General features: G+C 31.9%; 1 long non-coding RNA gene across 1 annotated transcript in view; it reads right to left on the minus strand.

Moving 5' to 3' along the window:
- Positions 1–14,275: 14,275 nt before the first annotated feature.
- Positions 14,276–27,811, minus strand: part of LOC134239693 (uncharacterized) — a 48,914-nt gene continuing 35,378 nt past the window's right edge. Inside the window, exon 3 of the long non-coding RNA XR_009986270.1 lies at positions 14,276–14,333. This is a non-coding gene — a long non-coding RNA (uncharacterized LOC134239693). The remainder of the gene's footprint in view (positions 14,334–27,811) is intronic.

The raw sequence follows: 27,811 nt of genomic DNA on the forward strand, positions 1-27,811 counted from the left end.
TTCATTGTGAAATAAAATTGTAGATTTACTCTTAAAAAATGTAGACATAGACTATAATCAAACATGAACTTAACCATGTCAATTTCAATAGTCCTCGCCAACTGACGTCAAACACATAGGCAGCCGCACGAGATTTACATGCATATTTGGCATCTTTAGCGTCAGACACAGAGACAGATGCGCACGAGATTTGCATGCGTATTAGGCTTCATTAGCTCCTGACCTATCGACTTGCCTAACTTACATTCCGGCAGAATTATCAAGAATAAACTTCGAAAACCTTCAAAGAGTTATCACAGAGAAAAAATTTGAAATGGAAATATTATATTATCAACCTCTTTCATTTGTTTATGTTTATAAAGAGACATTTCTTTTGTTGAATATAATTACAATCGCTATTGTGTCTTATTGTTCATATTTGAATAAATAGTTTCCCCCTTTTTACATAATTTACATAGGGACATACCGCTAAGTTGCTGGAATGCCAAGGTCACATTTCCTCTTCTTACAGGCCAAAATGTATTCTAATCTCATTTATGTTAATAAAAGTTTTAAACATGGGCAATTAAAATATCTACAAAACGTCAATGCTAACATACTCATATTTGACTTATTTTCGTTGTTTTTGAAGTATCGGCAGACCCATGATTTCATAACCACGTTGAAATGTAAAATTTAATATGCATTGTTACTCAACATTTCTCAATCCATGAAATCAAATCAGAATATATCCATTATTTTCTCTCAAACCTCGAAATTTCCCCCCACAAAAACATGTGATTTTACAGTACATGTATATATATTTATATCAATATCAAGAAAAAATATAATTTTACATACAGAAGAGTATATCATATACCTATTTTTTTCCAGTGTTTTTTAACAGTTGTTTCATATAATAACGTCAATTTACATTGGTAAAATGATACATGTGTCTTAAAAAAATTTACTTATTTTATCTATTACATATACGTCTTATGTGTGATCTTTGGTATTCGGAGAATTGTTGATCAATACTAAGAACACAGTCTCTAGATGACAGTTCCTTCAGTGTGGGATGGAATTCTATGGAGGTCAGTTTACTGGAGTACAGATGACCGTTTTGTAGTTTCCGAGAGTCGGGATGTAAGTGGTATATCACCACAGCAGTTCCTGTTGTAAACAGATAAATATATTATTTTTGGTTTAAGAAATATACATTTAACTGCATTATATAACTGTACTTTTTGTATACAAAAAATTGCGTTGTAAATTATTAATGTTTTATTATGACTTCATAATGAACTTTGCTTAAGTGCGAACTAAGTCTTCGCCCTTTTTGACGTTACAATTACTGTGTATGTGTAACTAAGCATTGTATTTTTCAAACCCCCGAACAATGAAAATGAATTCGGTAGTTAATCTTATCATATCAGGAAAATTATCATATCTCAAATGTATCTTCAGTTCATGCAAAAAAAAAACCTTTAATTATGATCATTCTTATTTAAAGATCAATGAATATATTTTTAGATTCAAAACTGTAGGCATATCCAGGGAGTTCAAAATGGCATGTTTTGCAGACATATGCAGTATTTCAGTTTATTTACTTCAAAGTCATATATGTCATATTTTGATAAGTTCAGACTGACTTAAATTAAAAAGACCTTAAGCTTTCTATTTGTTTTGTTATTTTATATAAAAGTAAGACTTAACTGAAAATGTCACTATTGAAATCAATAGCATTTCATAGATATCCGAGATTGATGAATTATTTTGGACTCGGATAAAAATATCAGACACAGGCAATTTACGCTATAGAAACGTCATACATGCCCAAGAACCAGTTTGATGGATGCTGATATTGACGATATCAGCATGACGATATCGACATACTAATGTCGATATTGCATCGGTATCGATCCTGATTAGAAGCATAATAAATATCGATAATATATACCATAAAACTAACGTATCGATATAGACCATGATATATACAATTTATTTTAAAACATTAAGTTATAACGTAATTTAAAAAAGACAAAAGCAAAGACAGTATAGATTCATTGTCGGCACGCATATGTGAATCAAATTGCAAATAAAGGGTTAAGGGTTTTCTTTGTCTGGGTTTAGATTTAGCTTTAGGTTTTGGGTTAGGGTGAAAATTGGTAAAATCGTAATAATTTCAACATTATCATGATTCCCTATCGATTTGATATCGTTAATATCTTTGATATATGCACTATCGACAATAAGGCCAACTAATGGAAAAAACATATGCAAAAGTACTGCATAAAGAAATAAAGCCACCAGAGGTATGACAAAAATTATTCGATATCGATACGATATCGTCGATATCAATGGCAAGAACAGTCTTCTCACGTGTAACCTATTCAAATTAAAGATCCACGTACACAATAGCAAGTACGGTATTTAACTAAGATGAAGTAAACGTGATTCGATATCGACACCACAAGGAAAACTTCATCGAAAGATAGTTTCCACTTAATTAACATTAAAAACAATATTAAGGGTTGTTATCATAGTCCACAAACAATCATAATTTTATATCGCCCCTATATCGTGGATATTAACAGTAAAGAAAAGAACATGGTTCACTTATGCCTATTTTGGCCGTGTGAATTCTTTTAAAACTGAAACTACCTAATTTTAGTTAACAATGCATTTAATATCATTAGATCTTTGGTGATTGCATATCTATCAAAAATGGCAAAATGTTCTGGCTGGTCGATGCACTATGACGTCACAAAACGCGTCAATTCCCGCATATTCTGAAAGAGTCTACAAAAAAAAGCCACTTTTAAAAGCTATTTTTCAATATTTAATATAGAGTGCAACATTTGATAAAAAATATGCAACTAGTAAATAATGAACAATAGACATGTTTTCTATTTTTAGATCAGAGAGGGCACTCATATTATTTTTCATTACTGAGAGTACTCAAATATACCTAATTAACTTAAATTCAAGAACATTGCAATTTCATAAAGCCAGTACTCCAGGACCTGGACATTTAGGAGAAAATTTGTAATAGGAAATGAAGGTCTCTATTTTATTTCAATGCTTCAAATGGAACATCAAGAGTTAATCAATTAATTGGCATAACTACAGGGCCATTTGATTCATAAAGTGAACCAAGCTCTTTCGGAAAAAGAAAGTTTACTATGATAAAAAAAAAACTATATATAAATACATATAAAATGTAAACTGTCGATATCGTAGATTTTTCCAAACTTAAATATCCATCCTGTATGAAATACCCTGAAACAAATTCAACACAGTTGCGAGTTACTTTCAGAAAAAATGGTACACAAGTATGGTAAATATGCCGCAGATATCAATGAAGGCAGAGAGGCTTTAAACGACGATGACCAACGAAGCGAAACTGACAGTACGGAAGCGGACACGCATGACGATCAGCAGATCAATACCGTTATTCTGGGGGCGTCGAACTGCAAGCGCATTAAGAAGCTTCCGCCAAATATCTTAAACGCCTCGGTCTCTGGGTCATCCTACGAAAACGTGACACAATTACTGGAATACGCTAAGAAAAAATTGGACGAAACTACTCCGGAAAATATAATCGTTCATTTAGGAACAAATGATGTTACCAGATGTCAAGACGAAATCGGTGATTTAACGGGCAATGTTATGACGGGTCTTAGCAAGATTCAAGAAACTTTTCCCGAAGCTCGAATTGCAGTATGCACAGTCATACCCAGGAAAGGAAAAAGCGCCGCGATTAAAAAAATGAACGACAACACTTGGCATGTGAACAAATTCCTTGAAAAATTGTGTGAAAAAAATAAATTATTATCAGTGATCGACGTATGCAGCTCATTCGTAAATGACCAAGGGCTTGCTACTAGAGCACTGTATGACAGCAATGACCCCAGCGGTGTGCATGTCAGCAGCGAAGGTGCCGAGAAAATTGCTGATATTTTCTGCAATTACAATTGCTCCGCGAACGGTCCTCCTCGAACCCCTAGCATCACAAAACGGAAGCTAAGTTCAAATACCCCAGCTTCCACCGAAAAACAGGGCAAAATACAAAAAATGTAAACTCTAAGTATCAGAGCTGATCAATATGACTTTTGTTAGATAGATTGGTCACTATGTACATAAATACTACTTGTATATATATTGTACATATTTTTTCTTTCATTCGTATTTTGTGGTATATTTTAGATTGCTCTATCACTTAAAATGACTCTACATATAGCCTCTATTAATGTTAACGGGATACGAGATAAGAAAAAGAGAATGTGTATTTTTTCATGGTTGAGTAAACGCAAATACGATATAATTTGTTTACAAGAAACACATGGGACAGATAAAGAAACACAAAAGTGGGAAAATGAATGGAAAACATTTAAAGGGTCAAACTCTATTTGGAATAATTGGTCTAGCGAATCACGGGGTGTGGGGGTGTTGTTCATGATCAAAAAGCCCGAATTTAAAATCACAAAAACTATTTCTGACAGAGAAGGAAGGGACATAACTGTTAGCATAAAAAATAATGACTTTACAGTAGACATAAAGTGTATTTACACACCGAATAACGGAGTTGATAGAAAGCAGTATTTTAACTCACTAAAATTTGATGAATTAGCTCATCATAAAATTATATGCGGTGACTTTAATTGCACTCAAAACAAACAGCTTGATAGGCATCCAGTGCCCTTACGAAAAGATATTGCAGTATCAGAACTAAATGATTTAATTAAACGATGTGAATTGCAGGATATCTGGCGAGAACGAAACCCCGACAAACGATGTTACACATTTCATAGGGGCAATTCAAAATCAAGAATAGATTATTTCCTTACAAGTGAAAATATACTACACAAAATAAACAATTGTGCTATTGTCCATTTCCCATTTAGCGATCACGATTTGATAACATTAAAACTACAATTAGATAATATCCAAAGAGGCCCAGGGTTATGGACAATGAATCATAAAACATTAACAAACGACGACTTTCGAAAAACATTTGTTGAATTCTGGGAAAATTACAAGAAAAGCTTAGTTAACTGTCAGGATATTCTATACTGGTGGGACTTAACTAAATATAAGATAAAAACGTTGTGTATTGAGATGTCAAAAAAATTAAATGTTAATAAACAAAAACTAGAGAAATTAGAAAAAGAATTAGAAGAAATTAAAAACAATCCTATGACAAATAAAAAGTATCAAAATGACCTTGAGCAAAAAATAAAAGAAATTTATATAGATAAGACAGAAGCGGCAATAATACGATCAAAATGTAGGTGGTTTAAAGAAGGAGAAGCTCCTTCGAAATATTTCTTTCAATTAGAAAAGAGTAATGGAGAGAAAAAATTGTGGAATAGAATAAAAACAGAAAATGGTACCTATAAAACTGACATTGATTCAATCATCGAAGAGCAAATTAATTTTTATTACAAATTACTAAATACGGAAGGTTGGGATAGTGAAAGTGGGGAACTATTATTAGCGGAAGTACAATGTAAATTACCGTATATACTCGCCTATAAGTCGGTTTTTTGGGAGTTAATCTCTGGTCTTAAACTCTTTGTCCGACTTATAGGCGAGCTATTAAAAGTATGGTTTTATATGAGGTCAGCCCATCTGGTATACAAGCTAATTAAATACAACCGACTTATAGGCGGACCGACTTATAGGCGAGTATATACGGTAGACGATTGTGATGTAAACATGCTCGATAGTGATATAAGCGATCAAGAAATATATCTAGCAGTGATGTCATTAAAGCCAAATAAATCTCCCGGTGAAGATGGGATTTTATCAACTTTTTATCAGATATACTGGGATATAATTAAAAATGAATTTTCAAAAGTTATAAAACACATTTTTCATAAGGCCACACTTTGTGACTCGCAAACAAAAGGAGTCATTTCATTAATACATAAAGGGAATGAAAGAGAAGATATAAAAAATTGGAGACCTTTAACAATGCTGAACAATGATTATAAAATTATAGCTAAAATACTCGCCGAGAGATTAAAAAAAGTTCTACCTAAATTAATTCACCCAGACCAAAAAGGATTTGTTAAAGGCAGAAACATAAGTGATGCAAATAGACTGATTCAAGATATTATTGATTATGCTGATAATGAAGATTTAGAAGGAGCAATTATATTTCTAGATCAACAAAAAGCGTTCGATAGAATTGAATGGGGTTGGGTAGAAACAACATTAAAAAGATTTAACTTTGGTAAAAAATATTGCGATTGGATAAAAATGCTTCTTATTAAATCAAAAACATGCATTAAAACTAATGGATTTGTATCTAAATACTTTCCAATCTCAAGATCGGCAAGACAAGGTTGCCCTATTGCTCCATTGCTATATGTTCTTCAAATAGAGCCTATGGCCTGTGCTATCAGACAAAATCCGCAGATAAAAGGTATTTTAATTCCTAACAAAGATAAAAAAATAGAATGTAAGATAAATATGTTCGCAGACGATACACAACTTTTTAATAAGGACGAAGAATCTATAACACATTCCTTCAATGTGTTAGAAATATATGAAAAAGCCTCTGGTGCAAAAATCAATTTCTCGAAAACAAAGGGCCTGTTTATAGGCAAATCAAAAGGTAAAACACCAAAATTTAAAAAGATACAGTGGATAAAAACTAATATAAAAACTTTGGGGGTAAATCATGGATATGGTATTGATACTAATGCAATATGGTTGGAAAAAATAGAAAAAATAAAGAACAGCTTGCATGTCTGGAAAACTAGGAACCTTACATTCAAAGGGAAAACTTTGATAATAAAAAATTTGATAATTCCAATTATTGGCTATGAAATCGAAATGAGGGGAATACCTGATATATATGCAAAACAAATAAATGACATTGTCTGGTCTTTTATTTGGGATAATAAATTAAATAAAATTGACAGAAACGTGTGCTGCTTAAGCAAGAACGAAGGAGGAATGAACATGATAAATTTATTCAATTTTATAAAAAGTAAACAAATAAAAACAATTTATAAAATCATGCATTCAAAGTTAGAAACATGGAATGCTATTGGTAAATACTGGTTACAGAGTAAAGATATGCATTCAAGTCAAGAATATTTCTTATGCACTTGTTCAGATTTATCTCCAATTTCCTTAAATAACATGTCTAGTTTTTATAAGAAAGCACTCATCGCATACAGCGAATTTCAGTCAAAATTTGTGCCAGAGAATCGAGAGGAAATACTTAACCTCTCACTCTTTGGTAATAAACTTATACAATTCCAAGGGAAAAGCCTATATGTGGAATCATTTATCAAAAGTGGTTTATTAAAAGTTAAAGACATTTGGAATGATGCGGAAAATTGTTTTAAATATAACGACACCATTTTTAACAAATTAGTAGACAAAAGATGTTGGATATTTGAATATAGTAAAATAAAATCAGCCATTCCTAAACTGTTTTATCCAATACTGAAAAGAAAAAGCTCAGTATCAAATAACGAAACAAAACTCCCTTATAAATTGAATAATAATTTACTTATAAAAAGAGATACTAATAAAGTGGAAACCTTTGATGATATCAAGTTAAAGAACATAGAAAAAATATTAAACAAGACAATAATTCCAAAATGTCAAGAAAAATGGGAAAATATTTACCAAAATAACATACAGTGGAACTTAGTTTGGGACAGTATTTCAAAAATGAACGTTAAAAATAAAATTCAAGAATTCCAATGGAAATGCGTGCATAATATATTGTATACTGAAGATAAATTATGTAAAATCGGACTATCCAATGGTTTATGCAACCTATGTAAAAATCATAAAGAAAATCAACAACACCTCTTTTTCCATTGCACAAAAGTTAAAACAACACTTAAATTATTAGAAGATATAATTGAAAATGTGCTGCAACTAAATGGAACTTTACAAATTAACCAACAAACAATAATATTAGGCTACCTGAAGGAACCGCAAACCCAAAGAAACGTTGTTAACATTTTCATATGTATTTATAAATGGGTCATATGGAAAACAAGAAATAAAATTAAATATGAGAATTTAAAAATAACTGACTTCAGCATTAAAAACGCATTCAAAAATGAAATGAAATGAAATCGAATTTTTCACTTTTGCAATCACATGATTTGACAAATTTTAAAGAGAAAATTAATCATATATTTCAAAATTACTTGTGATTCTAATACTAGTGTATGCTCCCGTGATAAACAATATATACATGTACATGTATTCAAATTTTAAATGCACTATAAGACACAATATGTTTTTGCTATGTTATTTTTCATGGTTCTGGAAACTTCATGTTTAAAATATGATTAAAATTATGTATGTGAGGAAAAAATTTTCCTGTCTTTGTAAAATTCATTCATTCTGATGTTGTTTTTTTTTTATATATAATCTAATTTTATTAACACAAAACTCTGCATATTGATCCTGTTTTTAAGATGTAAAACATAAAAAAGACCAGTATTTTAGGGTGACCTGGCCCTAAATACTAGTTACTGTGAGATTGATATAGACTTTTTTCTTCTTTTTTTTACACAATCTCCACTGCAACAAGGGTCATGCTTCTATTGATGTTAAACGTATACTTTGATTTTATATATAAAAGTGGTAAAAATTTTCTTTGAGATACTTATGTATATGTATGAAAATGAAGTCAATAATTATATATTAGCATAATGTGAAAAATTCTGTGTTCAAATATATTGAAATATATTAAATAATATTATATTGATCCAGGGAGCTCCTGGCACCCCTGGTGAAGTATTACCAGAGGGCTTCTGCGGAAGTTTTACCTCACTGTTATGTTGTACATTATTGAATAAATGATTTGGGAAAAAAAAAAAAAAAAAAAAAAGAATTCAACACAGTTTAGAATAGAAAGGAATTTACAAGGAGAATTTTTCAAAAATGTAATTTCCAAAGCAGTAATTAATTAAAAATGCATTAAAGTCTATTGGAACAAGCAATTTTTTTTAAAAAAATTCAAATACTTTAAACATAAAAAATGCTATGTTGGAAAGATGCATATAATTCTTAAAAATAGAAAATCATCTTTTTTTATTAAAACCAAAGAGGGATAACTCTTCAAGGACAGGCTTGGTAAAAAAAAAACTAGAGGTACTGTGAGCAATGAGCCCACTAAATGATACTCCCGCCTCCCATAATGTCCATGTATTGCTATACATTGTTTACCGGTAATGTGTAAAGAGGAATAACTCGTCCTATCGAATGTTATCCAGAAGCTTCTATATGTGACGTCAAAGGTAAACACGTAACGGCAATGTCCATGTTTTTCTATGGGAAACCTAAAATACGTGTCGAATAAAATAACAAATTAGAAGGAGCACATGGCGATATGTAATAAAAATTCTGTGAAAGTTTCATTAAATTTCACTGAGTAGTATAAGAGGAGTTGCGGATAAAAGATAAAGCTTAACAGACGGACGGACGGACGGACGGACAGACGGAAATCCCGATTACTATATACCCTCCCACTTTTCAAGCGGGGGGGTATATAGTAATAATTATTACACATTCCCTTCTTGCATATTGAGACTAAATCATAAAGGTAATTTCTCCATTTACTGAGTATTCAGCCAATTTATATATCTGATATGCATACAGATTAACTGAAGCTGAGGCTATAAAAGATCGGATACCTCAATCTCGTATTTGTATATCCCCGTTTGAAGAGCAGGCGGGAATAAAGTAATCAGCCGTATGCCCATCCGTCCGTCTAGTTGTTCGTCTGTCCGTCCGTCTGTCTGTTACGCTTTGGGGTACCCATCTCTTATCCGCAGCCCCTCTCATACCACTGAATAAAATTTGATGAAACTTTCACAGAATCTAATCTTTATTTACATATTGCCATTGTGCTCCTCCTATATTAATTTTTGATCTGACACATATTTTGGGTTTCCCATAGCAAAACATGGACAATGCCACCTGATCCCACCTTTGATGTTTCGGGGTCCGTGTTTGCTCTGCTCTTGTTTTGTATTCTTTTATGGACTTTGAGATTAAATACTGTTCACTATCTCCATATCATTCTATACATATGGAAGGTGGGGGTATCATATAGTCACCTTATTGCTCACAGTACCTCTAATTATTTTTTTAGCTCACATACGCCATAAATAGCATTAATTGTTTCATACTACCGGTACAGACGGTAAAAATGATGTGTGATTTTATTGTAAGACCTCGCATATCTAATTTCAAATCATGCTAATGGTGGTTACATTGGCATTTAATGTTAAAGTTAAGGATATCTTATTTCTCTTTAAATGAATTTATTTGTGTACTTCTTTTATAGAGTATAAATGTAACCTTTTTACAATATCATTTCTAATACTTCAATGAACTTTCAATTTAATTGTGATGCATATAGAAATTAAAATTTTTACAAGAAAAATTTTAATATCAGGCTTCATTTTTAGACTTTTTAAATTAAATTTTAGATTTTAGAGTCCTAGCAGAGGCTCAGGTATCATTAAATAGAAAAAAAATGATAATTTTGAGGAATGTTTATAACATACCTCCCATTTTCATGATATATTCCACCGTTTCCCTTTTAATTTGCACTGGCTCACTGTCCCCCTCCATTATGATATTACGTTCGTTAAAATCCACAAAAACAAACCAAACCTATATTTTGCATGGAAGAATAATAATTTGCTTTTAGAATTGAATGGATGTGCATTGTTGTATGTCTCATTTGAGATCATACAGAGAGGTCATTTTCAATCTTAAAAATATATGAATGAGACACATATGTTTTGTATTCCGATCTTACCTTAGCTTTAATTTGACGTATTTGACTTATATCATCATAATTTTTGATAACAATAGAATAGTAATCGCCAATAAATCCTCCAATCAGATCTTCATGAGATCTGAGACAGTCCTCATTGAAGCTAATGACGAGAGGAATGCTTTCAGTTGGATCCTTTTTGTCTCTCCCCCGAAAACGATTCAGCTGAATTTCCTTTTTTGACTAAAAAAAAAAATCATTTAAGCAAACACTATATATTTATTGATCAATATCAAATGAATTAATTGGATATTAAACTTATTGCTTATCATGTTAATATTTCTTCAATTTATGTTTTCGACTTGATAAATATACTACGGTATTTCCCCTCCAGGTAGAAATGATGATGTAGATAAACATGATCATACTGACACAGATCTGAAGGAAATCCACTGCAAAATAAAAGAAAAAATCACAAAGTTAAAAAGCATGTCAGATTCTTTTTTTATATAGTTAACGATAATTCATTCTGTGAGTTCTTGAAAAATTTAATCACATGTGTTATTTTCCATTTATTCTGAAATAATTATACATTTTTATAGCCACAACACAAAGAAAATAATCCAATACAGATAAAATGTGTGGAATCTGACTATGACTTTGATATGATACAAATGTAAAATCTTACCACTTTTTGTTGTGACACCCCTATCTTTGTTTTCCTTACTTAACTTGCTTAACATTTCCTTTAGTTGCTTAACGTCCATTTCAATATCGGAGATTTTTTTCGGAAGATTCTTGTATTTTTCAAAAATCTCCGCTTTATTGGTTTCGAGGGCGGTTACACTTTTCACTAAATTAGGAACTGGTTTTATACGTTCATCTAAGCTGCTGATATTTTTAAAAACGCCATCAAATGTTTGATTCAAACGTTTTTCCAATCTTTCTTGGAATGCTGTTGTGTTCTCAAGCTGTTTCTCCAAGTTATCTTCTAACTGCTTGACATTATCCAAAACAAGTTCTTTTTCTTTTAAATTTTCAACAGCATCTTCATCCATTTGATTCACTTTACTTTGTAATTCCTTAATTTTATCAGAAATACTGCCAAATTGCTCTGTCATACTATTTATGGACATCTGAATGTCATAAAAAGAATTTTCAATATGTAGATTCTGATTCTTTTCTTTCTCCTCGTCTTTCTCACTGATAACTTGTTTTGATTGATCTTGCTGTGAATGAAAATTTCTTGTTTCTGCTGTAACTTTATTTGCAACTTCAGATTCTTTTGAAATGTTTGCTGCAGGTCCATGCAAAATCCAACAAAACTGCACCACTAATGAAGTAATTACAGTAATCACAATTATTAATACAAGTCTAAGACACTCGGTTTTCCATGGAAGAATAACCTTTTCAACCGTTGGATTTTCTTTCGTCATTATTTTTAAAAATATCTACAAAACAAATTGAAGTTTACTTTAGAGGAAAGTTTTACTGCAAAAATAATTATGGCGTCCATTTTATGACTAATATACGTAGGTCTAAATTACGTTAGGCAAACCCCTTGGGGAGTAAAATTGAAAAAAAATGTTATACAGTTACCAAATCTCTAACTTAATCAAAGAAACTAAATCTAAGCACGTTGTGGTAGACAAGTCCGGATTAAAGCAGATAAAAACAGAAAAAAACATTCCAGACGTCAAAAGAGGTACATTTCAGATATGAAGATATAACCCTGAAATGTATTGGTATTAAAAACTTAAATGTATTAAAAGCGTAAATATTGCAGCTAATTCAGAATTCTGTGTTTAGGTAAAAAGGAAGCAAACAAAGTTTAATATGAATGATTTGAGTCTCTGGACATAAATCTAGGTCCATTATTCACCAAGCACGAGTATAACATTATCACATTTATATGCATTTTAGGGCAGGTGACAATAGGCTTTATTTTGATTCACTTTAATTTCTCTTTTCATCTACATCATTAACTGGTATATAAATTAGCTAAAATAGGTTCATTGTTGTATATTTATGGATAGCAGTCCCTACTATCAATTCATTTTAAAATCATTCATAATAAACTATCGTTGTAATTTATTTTGAGCATTTTTTTTTACAATTTGCAATTTTAAAAAAAATGATGCAAGATATAAGCTTTTACCGGATTTAAATTTAGATATTTGGTCAGCACTCAATGTCATTGAGCAGCAAAAGATCTTTATTGTATGACTACATACCTTAAGATTGATAAGTTTATTCAAAAGTTCCATCCGAATGACATGAAGTTTTCACTTCAAGTGTAGAACACTTTGCCAAGGAACAGTTGCTAGCTTTATTTTACTTTCACGTAACTCTGTCATAGATACAGCTTAAACCCACGAAATTTGGATCTTGGTACATAGAATAAACTTAATTTTACCTTCCTTCTTTTGAGCCATTTTTATCATGATTTTAAAAATATTTTTATTCACCTCTTTTAAATATCATCATTGTAAAATGATTTTTTCGTGGCTATAAATGTAAATCACAGACAGACTTTGATCTATTTCAGCTAAATCAAATGATTGTGAGATAGTTGCAGGATAACATTTTCTGAATTTTTAATTAATGACCACCCAGGTCTGCTCCTCGGAGATTTGTAACAAGTTCTATAAATAGTTTGTTGTCTGCTTTATCTGGAAAAAAACTTGTCAGCAACATTTTTTTGACAAAGTCAAACATTTATATTAATAAAAAGTTTGATTCATTTTGCACTCATAGAAAGCATATAGATATATTTTTGTATTTTATTTCAAGTATTCTTGTTTTTATCCCTACATCTAAATATTTCCGGGAAATATAGTACATATCAAAGCAATGCATTCAACATTCTTTTAAACATGTGAACTGTCTAACTTTCACGTCTGAGAAGTAGCAGTTAGCCATTGAAGTTATACTTCATATAGAAATAAAATTAAAAAAAAAAATTATTTAATGCCTTTGTGGCCCTTCTGCAAGATATGCTTTATTATCTACGATACCTGATTCAATCTCTGAAGTTCAAAAGGAGTGTATTTTTTTTGCACCTGGTTTGTATTGCCGAAATCGACTTTTGATTCGATAGACTTCACATTATTGCCATACATTATATTTTATTACTTTAATGAATGTATATTTGTTTAATGAATACCAGTAACTTTAATTCTCTTTTAAACAAAAAAATAAATAGAATTAAATATTAAAACCTAAAAAAAAAATGAAAATTGGGTAATACATATGTGAAACATTACTTAATTATTGACAATAATATTTCGGTATATATGACTGACAAATTTTTTTTAAAAGTTATATTTTACCAAATGTCAAACTTTCACGAAAAAATTTTTACAATTCATTTCATACATGAGACACACTTTTCTCATTATCTGAATAACACCAATGCAAGGATAATAGCTATAAGAGAAGTTACAACTATGACGAAAATCAAATGAATATTGTTGATTCTTCTCAATTTTGAGGCTATTTTGTAAAAGGCAAGTCTTTTCTTCGAAAATCCTGAGATCCTATTGAAATCAGTACATTCATGATCAGGATCCAAAACCTGTTGAAAAAAAAGAACGCTACATCAAACACAAATATGCATGATAAAAAGTTAAAGAAATTAAAAGAAGCATTCCTTATCTTACAGGGGACCCTTACTCTTTGATGGCACCTAATTCAATCTGATTTTAGAGTTATATGTTTGCACTGCATACTTCCAATTTTGTTGTCTTTATTACTTTGGGCTTTATTACTTTTCGTCATCTCCATGTTGCATTTCAACACTAAAAACTGGATACAACTTTCCCCTTAATTTGTTTTTTTAAAACTATTTAGATATCATTTCTATTATGCTATCCCAAATAAAAATACTTAAGTTACCTACAGTTTACTAAGCTTGCTATTGTATCAAGGTTTATTTTTTTACTATAGTCATTCAACGTATTTTTACTATCGATTTAAGATTGCTATATTTTTTGTTCTTTTATTTATACATCCCCATTTTTAAAAAATGGAAGCATTATTTACACATCCACATGTGTCCAACTTTAAGGTAGTCCGATCCTCGGGTTTATAAAGTTAGCAGTTAAGCAATCAAAAATACTCATAAAAGTATCTCTGAATCCACAAAGTAAGGTAAAGTCATCCATAGTATTTCTTTAAAGTTGAAGATTAAAGTTAATCATTTTATATAAGGAAAATTGTCAAATCTCCAATATTTTTGCAGAAAAAGCGAATTGTGATATCAGTCATGCATTTTCTAATTGTAAATTGATCAACAAATATATTTTAGGTTAAAAAACGATAGGTATCCAGGCATTCAGAGAAGTTGTCATGGTTTTTATACTTATTTGGTATTTTTTGTCTTCTGTTTCCGTCATGTATTTTATAATACATGGTGTAAAAAGCTATTGCTATCATTGCAAGACACCACAAATCACTTCTTATTTCATATCATGTTAAAAAGCATTGGTATATAAGGCTGGATTCAGGAAAATCTTATTTCTCTAAAACTGTATTAATTCTTTTCCTTTTATAGAGTACAAATGTCAACTTTTATACGACCTTTTTTAAGACTTCCAAAAACCTTGAATCTTATAAAGATGAATAAAATGAAAATTGTTGCATGAAAAATTTTCACTTTAATGTTTCATTTTGATGCATTTCAAATAAAATATAAATTTTTGGAGTTATCCTTCCTGGCTGAGGATCGGATATCCTTAAAACACTCTTAACAAATTTAAGAGAAATCTAAAACTGATAAAAATCCAAAAAATCAAAGTTTTAGCTATATAACTATGACATACTATAGTTAAAAATAGTAAATTCTTTTTAGAGACGTCCTGCTTAAAATTTTTACTCCCTCCCCCGAAATGAAGAGAAAATTCACTTAATTTGTGTGATATCAAAGGCGATAATGTATCATCTGCTGGTTACATTAATATCAATAGATATACGAAATATCAAGTAAACTTTCTGCATTGTCCCTGATTTTGTCGATATGAGGTTGAATATCGAAACTTCTATGCTTGGAATGGGAACCAGTCAAAGCGTTCCCAATTAAAACCGTCCTGGTCAAAGCGTTCCCTAATTTTGGTCAAAGCGTACCATGATTTTGGTCAAAATGTCCCCTGATTGGTCAAAGCGCCCCCTGGCATATTTTATAGAAATATAATACTACGAAACTGTCCCCTGATTTTGGTCAAAGCGCCCCCTGATTTTGGTCAAAGCGTCCCCTGACATATTTTTATAGAAATATGATACAACGAAACCGTCCCCTGATTTTGGTCAAACCGTCCCCTGATTTTGGTCAAAGCGTCCCCTGACATATTTTTATAGAAAAACAAAGTTTCCAAAGCACCCCCAAATATTGGTCAAAGCGCCCCCTGATTTTGGTCAAAGCGTCTCCTGACATATCAGAGAGCATTAAATGAATTTTGAAAATATTGTGAAGAATAGATTGATTGATTGTATATTGTTTAACGTCCCTTTTGAGAATTTTTCACTCTCATTGAGATGTCACTGTATGCTGGTGAAGGGTTTCAAGTTTTGACCTATACTCGGCACTCAGGACCATTAAGCAGCGGGGGTTCTTTATCGTGCCATCGCCTATCGCAACACGGGACCTACGTTTTAAAGGTCATATCGATATATCCTGGTGAGCTTGAGATAAAAGATACCACAGAGTCCGACACTTCTGCTTCATACTTGGATATTTTATTTGAAAAAGACACTAATGGTAATCTAACAACCAAGCTATATGATAAACGTGATGACTTTAACTTTTCTATCGTCAACTTCCCTTACTTATGCAACAATATACCTTCATCACCTGCATACAGAGTATTTATATCTCAGTTGATTCGATACGCAAGAGCATGCTCTACGTATGAACAATTTCTTAAACGAGATAAATTATTGACAAGCAAGTTGATTAAACAAGAATATCAACAGTCTCGTTTAAAGTCATCATTTCGTAAATTCTATGGTCGATACAATGACCTTGTCAGCAAGTACAATTTATCATTGAATGAAATGCTGACTGACGTTTTTCATACCAATTGTTAGTCCATTATTTATACACTGAATTGACCACGGATTTTTTCCGTTATTTCCTGATTATGACAACGAGCACACGGCGGGTGTGACCGGTCGGCAGGGGATGCTCACTCCTCCATGACAGCTGATCCCATCTCTGATGTTTCGGAGGTCCGTGTTTGCTCTGCTCTTATTTTGTATATTTGTTTAATGGACGTTGAGATTGAATACCGAGGCGAAGCCGAGGTCAATATGGATATTTTTCTTGTGAATAACAAACCATATTCAACACCAAAAGAGTCCATAATTGTTTTTTTATGTAGTCGGGATTTGTATAGATAAGACATTGAAGGCTGTTTGACGACACCATATTCATAATTTGCTATCTTCCATTGTTGAAAATAAAAAAACCTCCAGATTACTGTTTGTAACTTCCGTGTTTTAATTTCCGAGTTTGGCTATGTGTAAGACGTCCAAATGTTAAAAAATAATCCTGAAAAAGGTTTGAATAATCGTTTTCCTGCTCAGATAAGTAGCTCGCTGCGGCTGTTGCAACTATTGTTTACAATGTTATTTGATGTTTTGATTGTGACATCACAATGCTGTTCACCCTCCGGTGAATACGGCCTAAAATCCGGTGAATATGTAGTGTTATAAACTGTTTGCGTTTGTATAGATTATAAAGGGAATATAAATAGACTATATAATAATGTTCTAATCACCTGTCAGTTTTGAATACTTTTTATATTCCACAGAGCCAAAATGAATTTGAACTACCTTATATATATTGGATTCCGAAACTTCATAAGAGTCCTTACAAACAAAGATACATTGCAGGTTCCAGTAAATGTTCAACCAAGCCTCTTTCATTACTTCTAACTAAAATATTGACAGTAGTGAAGGAAAAACTTCAAGACCAGGTTTTCCAACAATCTATTGGAATTCCCATGGGTACAAATTGCGCTCCGTTTTTAGCAGACTTATTTTTATATTCATATGAAGCAGAATTTATGCAAAATCTTTTACGTGAAAAGAAGAAAACACTTGCTGTGGCCTTCAACTCGACATTTAGATATATCGACGACGTATTGTCAATTAATAATGATAATTTCCATTCCTACGTCGACACGATATATCCTGGTGAGCTTGAGATAAAAGATACCACAGAGTCCGACACTTCTGCTTCATACTTGGATATTTTACTTGAAAAAGACAATAATGGTAAGCTAACAACCAAGCTATATGATAAACGTGATGACTTTAATTTTTCTATCGTCAACTTCCCTTACTTATGCAGCAATATACCTTCATCACCTGGATACGGAGTATTTATATCTCAGTTGATTCAATATGCAAGAGCATGCTCTACGTATGAACAATTTCTTAAACGAGGTAAATTATTGACAAGCAAGTTGATGAAACAAGAATATCAACAGTCTCGTTTAAAGTCATCATTTCGTAAATTCTATGGTCGATACAATGACATTGTCAGCAAATACAATTTATCATTGAATGAAATGCTGACTGACGTTTTTCATACCAATTGTTAGTCCATTATTTATACACTGAATTGACCACAGATATTTTCCGTTATATCCTGATTATGACAACGAGCACACGGCGGGTGTGACCGGTCGGCAGGGGATGCTCACTCCTCCATGGCACCTGATCCCACCTCTGATGTTTCGGAGGTCCGTGTTTGCTCTGCACTTATTTTGTATATTTGTTTAATGGACGTTGAGATTGAATACTGTTCGTTATTTCCATATCCTTCCATATCCATCTCTATCCGAAAGACCCGTGGCTTTCACTTCTAGTGCCGAGCGCTTGTCTAAGGAACAGTCACTACCTATGTTTGCGTCCTAGGTATGACGCAGCGGGACGATCGAGAATAGAAACGGGGCCTCCCGATCACGAACCGAAAGCTCTACCACTAGGCTACCTTGACCGGTATTGAATAATGGAAAATATATGTGAATTATAAAAAAAAAAACAAAGATAATATTTTTTTCAAAGGGTAGACATCTAAAGAATATTTTTACATATAATGGCAGTAACATAGAAGTAGTCAAGGATTTTAATTATTTAGGGATTCTATTTTCTAGCACAGGCTCATTATGTAAAGCAAGAAAAACCTATTTGAACAAGCACAAAAGGCAATGTATGGTGTGATAAGTAAAAATAGGCAGTTTTATCTCCCCTTCGAATGTCCATTGATTTTTTGATAAAGTAGTTTCACAAGTATCGTAATGTGGCTGTGAAATATGGGGGTATGAAAAATTGATATTATTGAACGAGTTCATTTACGTTATCTAAAGCATATATTGAATTGTGAAAAGTAGCACTCCAAGTTTTATGATTTATGGAGAAAGAAATATTTGCAAAAGAATGATAAAATACTTGGAAAAACTTGTGAATGGAAAAGAAAACAAATTTTGTAGAATAGTATATACGTATTTACGCAAACAACTAGCTGCAGATCTGTAGCTATCCGGAAAAATTTATATTGATAGACCGGATAGCTACAGTGCCACCCATTTAAAAAATGTATATTTATTGCGCACAAAAAAGTGCGCTCGGTTTTCGATTTATTTCTCCATGTTTCTAAAACTGAAATCTCTTAATATTACTTACCGTGTGTTCCTAACATATTTTTTGACTCTTTCCACAACAAAACATTCGTCATAATTATTTTTAATAGTCCCCCTGATCCTGATAGTGTAATCATCGAACAATTCGATTATATATACTGCCATTTTGGTTTTGAAGATTATTCGGTCCAATATGCTTAGTTCAGATGTCAACTACGAATGTAATTGATAAAGGAAACAGAAACTTTTTAAAATCTCCCCTCTATTGCAATTGAGGTAAGAATTAGGAAGAAATAATCAAGAACCGAGCGCACTTTTTTGTGCGCAATAAATATTCAGTTTTTTCAATGGGTGGCACTTTAGCTATCCGGTCTATCAATATATATATTTCGGATAGCTACAGATCTGCAGCTAACAAACAACGTGATAAAGAGAAAATGAAAAACTCATGGATACCATTTGTACAAAAGATTTTTTCAAAGATGTGGTTTATCAAATATATGGTATGAGCACGAACAATATTTCTATGATGTAGAATGGATAACTGCTAAAGTCAAACAAAGATTAAAAGATCAATATATTCAAAAGTGGAATAGTGAAGTTCGAAAATCTTCAAAAGGTTTGAATTATAGAATTTTTAAAACCAATGTTGAGAGCGAAAAATATTTAACACTGTTATCATATAAATTTAGAAAAACTTTCGTTAAGTTCAGAACCACAAATCACCACCTTCAAATTGAAACAGGTAGATAAAATGGTACCCAAAGAAATGAAAGAGTTTGTAGCTTATGCACTAGTAACCAGGTAGGGGATGAGTATCATTATATTTCAGAATGTAGTGCTTTAAACCAACTACGGAAAGTTTATTTGAACAAAAAAAATTGCTCTAATCCAAATATCATCAAATTTTGTGAAATCATGCGCTAAAAGAATGCTGATTCTTTGAAACAATCATGTACATTTATTACTATATAAAATCAATAGAAGAAAGATATTGAAATAACGAACAGTATTCAATCTCAATAGTTTGTCTATTCTCCTGAATTATCTACTTCTGCTTGACCCACTGTATCACATGTACATATGTTTTATATGGATTTGTACACTGTACTTCATGTACCATTTACATGGTTTTGAGTGAAGAAATAGAATTGAATTGTCCAGTTTAAAAATTGAAATCGCGCGATCTGTTCTTTCAGTTTTAGGGTGAATGTATAGATTTTGATACCCCACTGTAATAATAGCAGTTGTCGTGGTAATGAGCTTGGGTTCAAAACCGTGTCAGAACAGTTACCCGATGTCAACGTGACTCTTTACGCTTTATTGTCATCGTCACGGTTAGTTGGAAACCATTCTAGGCTCTCTCTGACGACGAGTAATTAAAAATAACCCTGTACAGCAACCCGTTGTTGCCTATTTCCTTAACTACGCAATATCAAAAACAAACCCCATGGAACTCCCGAGTACTGTTAAGAGATTGCAAGAAATTCATATCGTCTTTAAATATAACTTTTCGTGTGTCTTCAATGCGATCAAATTAGTACATGTCAACCGGAATGCAAGATTACGTAATGTCGAAGGGTTGTCGGATTTTTATATACAGCCTAGCTTTAGCACTGTAGAATCGATCGAAAACATTCTGTCAGATTATATTTTGATAAAACTTTTGTCAGTTGTTATCCGATGATTATCATAAGTACATTCAAAGTTTCTCGGCTTCTCGGCGTGTGGACTTTTAAGGAATCATAGTCTAGTTAGGAAAGTATGCCAGGGACATCAACAATAGTGGGAAACATGGGATAATTTTAGCATAACAGGCTTCTCCCGTTATACATAAATTATGCCATGTTTCCAACTATTGTTGATGTCCCTGGCATACCCTCCTTACTAGACAGTGATTACTTATATTTCCATTTCATTGTCAAATAAATGGTAGATTTAGACTTTAGAAATGTAGACAAAGACTTAAATTAAACGAGGACTTCCAAACCAATTTCAATATATAGTGCTCACCCAGTAACGTCAAACACCTAGACAGCTATACGAGATTAACATGCACATTTTGCATCCTTAGTGTCAGACACAGAGACAGATTTGCAGGAGATTTCCATGCATTTTAGACCTCCTTATCTCCTGACCTAACGACCTGCCTAATTAACATTCCTGTGTAAAGACGAAAAATGACCTCCATTGAAAAATGACATGGGGTCATTTTTCAACGACAAAAAATGGCCCTCTACCCGTAGAAAAAAAATCATTTTTTGTAGAAAAAGTGTCCTAGGGGTCATTATTTTATATGTTAGTCCTATAAAATAATGACCCTTATTGAAAAATGCCCCCTTTAAAGTGAAAAGAGATTCTTTGATTGTCAAGTAAAAAAAAAATTTCAATATTCCTTATAGTGTTTGCCTAAAGAATGATATTCTACTTGTTTTTAGAAATCAGACCATGCAAAAATCATGTTACAATACTGAATAATAGAAAAGAAAATGATTATCCTTTATTTCAACTTTTAGCTTGTATAAGTTTGGCAAATCCTATTTAACAATCTAAGAGGAAGACCCCCCCCCCCCCCAAAAAAAAAAAAAAAATACGTTACATAAAAAAAACACTAAAATAAATAAAAAGCAAAAATATAAATAAAACTATATACCTTTCCATAATGCTGAAAGAGGCTCTAGATTAGAAATTGAAATGAAATCAAGCCTTCACACAAACTCAGTCATGATTATGATTTACTTCGCCATGATTAAAGCATTCTTTAAATGTTGCTCGGGGTATACTTGAAAGTATTGTGGCAGAGTAACAGTTAAAATTAGTAGAATAGTAGATTATTTTAAGCTTATTTTTAGTCCCTCCTTATAGAAAAATAAAGGTAGGGTAGTTTTTTTTGCTGCTTTTGTTGATTTTTTTAATTTGAATTCCACAATTCTATACAGTACAAACATAAAAGATGAACACAATATTTCATTGCAGCATTCATTTTTAAAGAGAGAGAGAGAGAGAGAGAGAGAGAGAAAGAAAGAGAAAGAGATGATGTTATAAAAGAAAGTGGGTTATAGATAGAGTAGGTAGCAAAACTAGTTTTGAGGCAGGGTTTATTGACATTAGTCTGAGAGTATGGATCGCCATTTTTGCCATGAGTCGTTAAATTAATCTATTTTATCACTTTCTCTGGCTGTATATTTCAAAGTTTCATAAATAAGTTTGAATTCATTTAGAAAACCATGGATAGAGAGGCTAAGGTGGTAAATATATTGCTTCATTGACATAAGCAAAATATTTAATGATTTTAATGATATTGTTTTACTTATATCTCCGAATATGAAATTTTACCATCTAGATTTAATACAATGTCTTTTCGATGACAATGTCTTACAAAACCATCTAGAAATTCTTTTACAACTGGACATTACCAAATTAAATGAAATATTGTTTCTTCCTCTGATTCACAAAATGTACATAGGTTAGAGTCTGTTTTACCTATTTTAAACATAAGACTATTGGTTGTCAATATATAATGATTAATTCTGTATTTATTTAATATACTGTACATTGGCTTTGATCTTTTTTTGTTAATACAAATACTTTGATATTACATGGAATATCTGGTTTATGAATAAATCCATTCTACAAAAGTTATACTTCTTTGAATTTGCAAGTATTGCTTTTCGTACGGCTGTATAGGTTAAATGATTAATATTCAAATTATAATTGTGTTGAATATAGTCTAGTGATAGGTACAGTACAGGCCACGAGTTTTCCGCAACGTTTGGTGGAAAAAACACCGTGTGAAACGCTCTGTGTTACACCGTGTACACGGTGTAGCACGGTGTGTGTCGATTTGAAATATACAGGTAGGCACACCGTGCCGCACCGTTTCTAGAAAAAATCTCAGCTAGTGTCCTCCGTGTCGCACCGTGTCCAGTAAATTTCGTTCTGTTGCATGTCCAGAAAATTCCCCTCCAAGCTGCACCGTGTAAATAGTACTACAGACAAAACCGTTTGTTTCTCATAAAAATTTGATAATATTTTGATGACAATTTATAACTTTGGTTTACGAGTATGTATATGAAATAATCGTTTTTATTCTACCAGATATTGGACTTCGAATGGCACGCATAAATATTGAGATTAGATATCGGTAAAAAAAAAAAATTGAATGATTTTCATTTGAATTAACTGTGTGTCTAGAAATTTATGTTAGTAAAATTAATCATCCACGTTACAAATTAAATCAAATTAAATCAAAATTATGAATTTTATTTTAAATGAATAATTTAATCTCATGTGTTCATGTAACAAAGGAAGACGAAATGGCGTAGAGCTGCATTCGTGTCACGTACACTGTATAGTTCAGTATAAAATTAAATCAGAGCTGTATCTATGTTCATGGTTTTAACATTTATTATATACCTAATGTGTATCACCCAATTTTACTGTTGAATTTACGCTATCACGTGACGTCGTGATCCGATTTTCCGGATCACCAACATGTTGTTTTCTGAATCCATATCACCACTCTCTGAAACTGATGACATAGTACGCAGAAATATGACGTTATTTTTCTTGCGCGTTAAAAAGTCCCTTGTAATTATGCCTTTTTAAAATGGATTAATATTATACAATTGATCTCTAAGGTTTATTCTAATATATTTAGCCAGTTATAAGGGGGTATATAATAAATTTATCATTATAACAGTAACTTGATCCGAAGAGCCGTATCACGTCTCGTTGACAGGCGCGGATCATCAGATCAAACTCGACGCTTCGCGTCTCGTTTGATCTGATGATCCGTGCCTGTCAACTCGACGTGATACGACCCTTCGGATCAAGTTACTGTTATAATAATATATATGTACAGCACTAGTGTACGACCCAAGCATTACTATGTATATTCCTTATTAAAATACATTTATTTTGTTCATCTTGAATTATTCTGAATGTGGATGCGAAAATCGTTCGCAGAAACACGAAATTAATGCAATAATTTCAAAGCGTATTTCTCGTAACAGCAAACATTATTTTCATAGAGTAGTATTCACTACGTTGTGTTTTTAAAATCCTTTCAGTGTAAGTAGTTATTTCAATAAGTTTTTCTTTTCTTGTAAAGTGTATAAAGAGCAACACCAGTACAAGAGAGAGAGAGAGAGAGAGAGAGAGAGAGAGAGAGAGAGAGAGAGAGAGAGAGAGAGAGACTCATACAACCCCCTTTTAACATACATATGTATATTATATTATAATCTGTAATTTTTTTTTAATTCTTAGTTTTATTTAAGTTAAGGAGGTCACAATTAATCATTCTATAATTCTATTTAATTGCCACAACTTTTGTTCATATTCAACCCATTTAATGCAATTAATTCGTTCTTTGTATATGCTGTAAGCACAAAATTCTCGTGCATCACCTGCCAATCAATATGCCATGACGCTAGGTGACCTTGAAAGTCTGTTTACGCGGAAAGAATTTCTCTTGTGATTTGAAACAATCTTATGGTCAGTTCCGAGTTCACACCTGTTCAAAAAATATATTGGGTCTCTGCCGGTGGGCCAGGGGCGCCGTATGTTTATCACACCTTTCAAATTCTTTAGCTCTGACCACAGCAAGTGTATAACATGTAACACACTCAACTGATATCATGCGAATTTCACATTCCAGGTTTCACTACAACAACAATTATAAACTTACAATTATTTGTTGACTTATTTATCCTTTTTCAAACACAAATAAGAATTTATCCCGTAGATTAAGATTTAAAAAAACATAACATAAATGCAGACTTCTGATAAAGTTTTAACCAGCTGATTCGTATCGCTTTCTAGAAGGGGGAAGACATTTTTAAAAATCGCTAAGTATCAATGTTTTCTCAAACTTTTTTTTCTTCTTTTCACACGATATATTTCAGAATGATGTAATATTCGTACTGAAGTTAGCACATTTCATTTGCCAAAATTCGGCTGTGATTTTTGTATTCAGCGTGTTTACTAATAAAGTTTATCACTATTTTAATTAATGAAATTATTCAGATTATCATCTCTGCCTGTTCAGTAGATTTTCGAGTTTACCGCATTCAATATTTATCTCCAAATTTTACATAATTGCAGATTTTTAGTGTTAGTCTAAATGCAATAATCCTCATCTGAACCTGTCCAATGATTCGTCGAGTATCGGTATCGGTATCAAAGAGCAGAATTTATGTGCTAGTCTGATACGTATTTTTTTTTTAATAATCTAGACACAGTACATGTACATTTAAATTCTTACAAAATAATTAATTCACTTAGTATATTCACGCATCTGATAAGTAATACGAAGGGAAAAACGATCTTGTATCAACGATTTAATTGAACACAGTTAAAATCAAAATCGAAAGTAGAGACAATAAAGTAATTCATTTATGAAAGTGTGTTTCCTCTTAGTGTAATATAATAATAGTCTATTGAACTTTTTATGACTAATATAATTAGGATTTAATTTGAAACGTGATTGTATATTTTTTTGCTGGACACGAGTACGTTGTTATCAAGTTTTAATTAATGCATCTTACTAGTTTAATTATCTGTATGCGATAAATTACCAATATATGTATTAATTTATGGAAAAAGTACAACAAATATTTCGAAAGAAAGTTGATTTAACTTTATTAAATAAGGGCAATGAGAATGTTTAAAATATTTATCATCAGAACTGTGACACGCCGTGTTACACGCGGTGCACAGACACGCTGACTTCAAAGACGCCGACAAGGTTCGAGGTCCACGCTAAAGCGTGGACTTGCGGTCCACGGGGCCCCGTGTTTTTTGCGGAAAACTCGTGGCCTGTACTGTAGTTACTATTTTTTATCTAAAAGATCATATATTTTGTTCGCTTTGCATACCAAGACTTGTAAAATATTGCTTGAATTTCGATTTTGTTTTTGAAATTGTTATTATGCCATAAAGGTTGACAGGCATACTCTTGCAATTTCCTATATCTTTTTTCTCTTGAATTTCTTGGAAAGATTTCAAAACATCTCTCCAGAAATTATTTATTTTACATTCTCTTGTAAATGTGACAAATATTCTGATCCTGTATTTAGAAGTTTATCAATCTCAACACTATTTTCCAATAATTTTTTCCACTTTGAGCTATTGTTATTTATTATTTTTCTTATCCGTGTAGATTTTAAAGCTGTTTTGCAGGACACACTATTAACCATTTTTAATCCTCCCTATGCATACTTTTGTGTTACAACTTTTCTTTTTATTTTTTCTACATTTGATTTCCATAAAAAGTTAAAGATTAATTTGTTTAGATCTTTTATAACATTAACAGGTGGGTTTGGTAAAGCAATAAATAAATGATTAAGCTGTGATATAAGTTATGATTTAATCAATGTGATTCTTCCAATAGGAGTTAAGTTTCTCTTTTTCCATTGCTCTATGATGGTCTTGCTTTTGTTGATAATCAACTTCCTCCTAAATAAGTAAGAAGGTGGGGTTGGTATAACACCTAAAATTTGCTCTGTAAAGCTATAGGCTAGTGTAAAATACACATTCTAATGCAAAAATATACATTTAGACATAGACTTTTGATTTAGCACACTGCATTCATTACATTTCTTAATTCTTGTTTTTCTCCAAAAATTTTCCCAGTTCTAAGTATATCTTTCAGAGAATTTAATATGAAAATTAGAACAAACATGTTCATTTTTGTAACGTCTTCTTTATACTGTATCAAAATATGAAAAGTTAATTGAAGACAATTTCTTTTTATGTTAATGTAAACGAAGAATCGGGGGTATATAGTTTTATCGTGTCCGTCTGTCTGTCTGTATGTCTGTCTATCTGGTGGTCTGTTTCTCCGCAAAAACTTTAACCTTAAACATAACTTTTCATTCATTGTAGCTATGTCTTTCATATTCAATATGTGTACATTCCTTGTGACAAGACCTTCCTTTGGGTACCACCAAATTTGACTTTTTAACCTTTACCATGTAGTTTGTCCCATTTTACAAAAAAAAGCCAATTTCTTGATTAATTTACTTTGGCTATAACTTTTAAACGGTAGATACTAGTACTCTCATACTTCACAAATGTATTCCTTGTTACATTTAACCTTAAGAAACCATCAACTTTGACCCGTTGACCCTTGAGTTTGACCTACTTTTCAAACACTTATTCTTAGCCATTTATTCTGAACAAGTGGTGCTAGGGCTTTTCTGTTTGCAATTGTATTTCTTGTGAGAAAACCCTATTTTGGGTACCATTATATATAAATTGCCTTTAAGAAAAGTTTAATCTTCGCTATGTTGCCATACAGGGGCATAGCTATTTTACAAATACATTTTTTTTATATACAAGAGGAGTTGCGGATAAGATATAGATACCCCAAAGCGTAACAGACGGACTGACATCCCAATCACTATAT

Source organism: Saccostrea cucullata, unplaced genomic scaffold (genome assembly GCF_032062105.1).
Source record: "Saccostrea cucullata isolate Sc308-1 unplaced genomic scaffold, CSIRO_AGI_Scuc_v1 ctg1062, whole genome shotgun sequence".
NCBI lineage: Eukaryota > Metazoa > Mollusca > Bivalvia > Ostreida > Ostreidae > Saccostrea > Saccostrea cuccullata.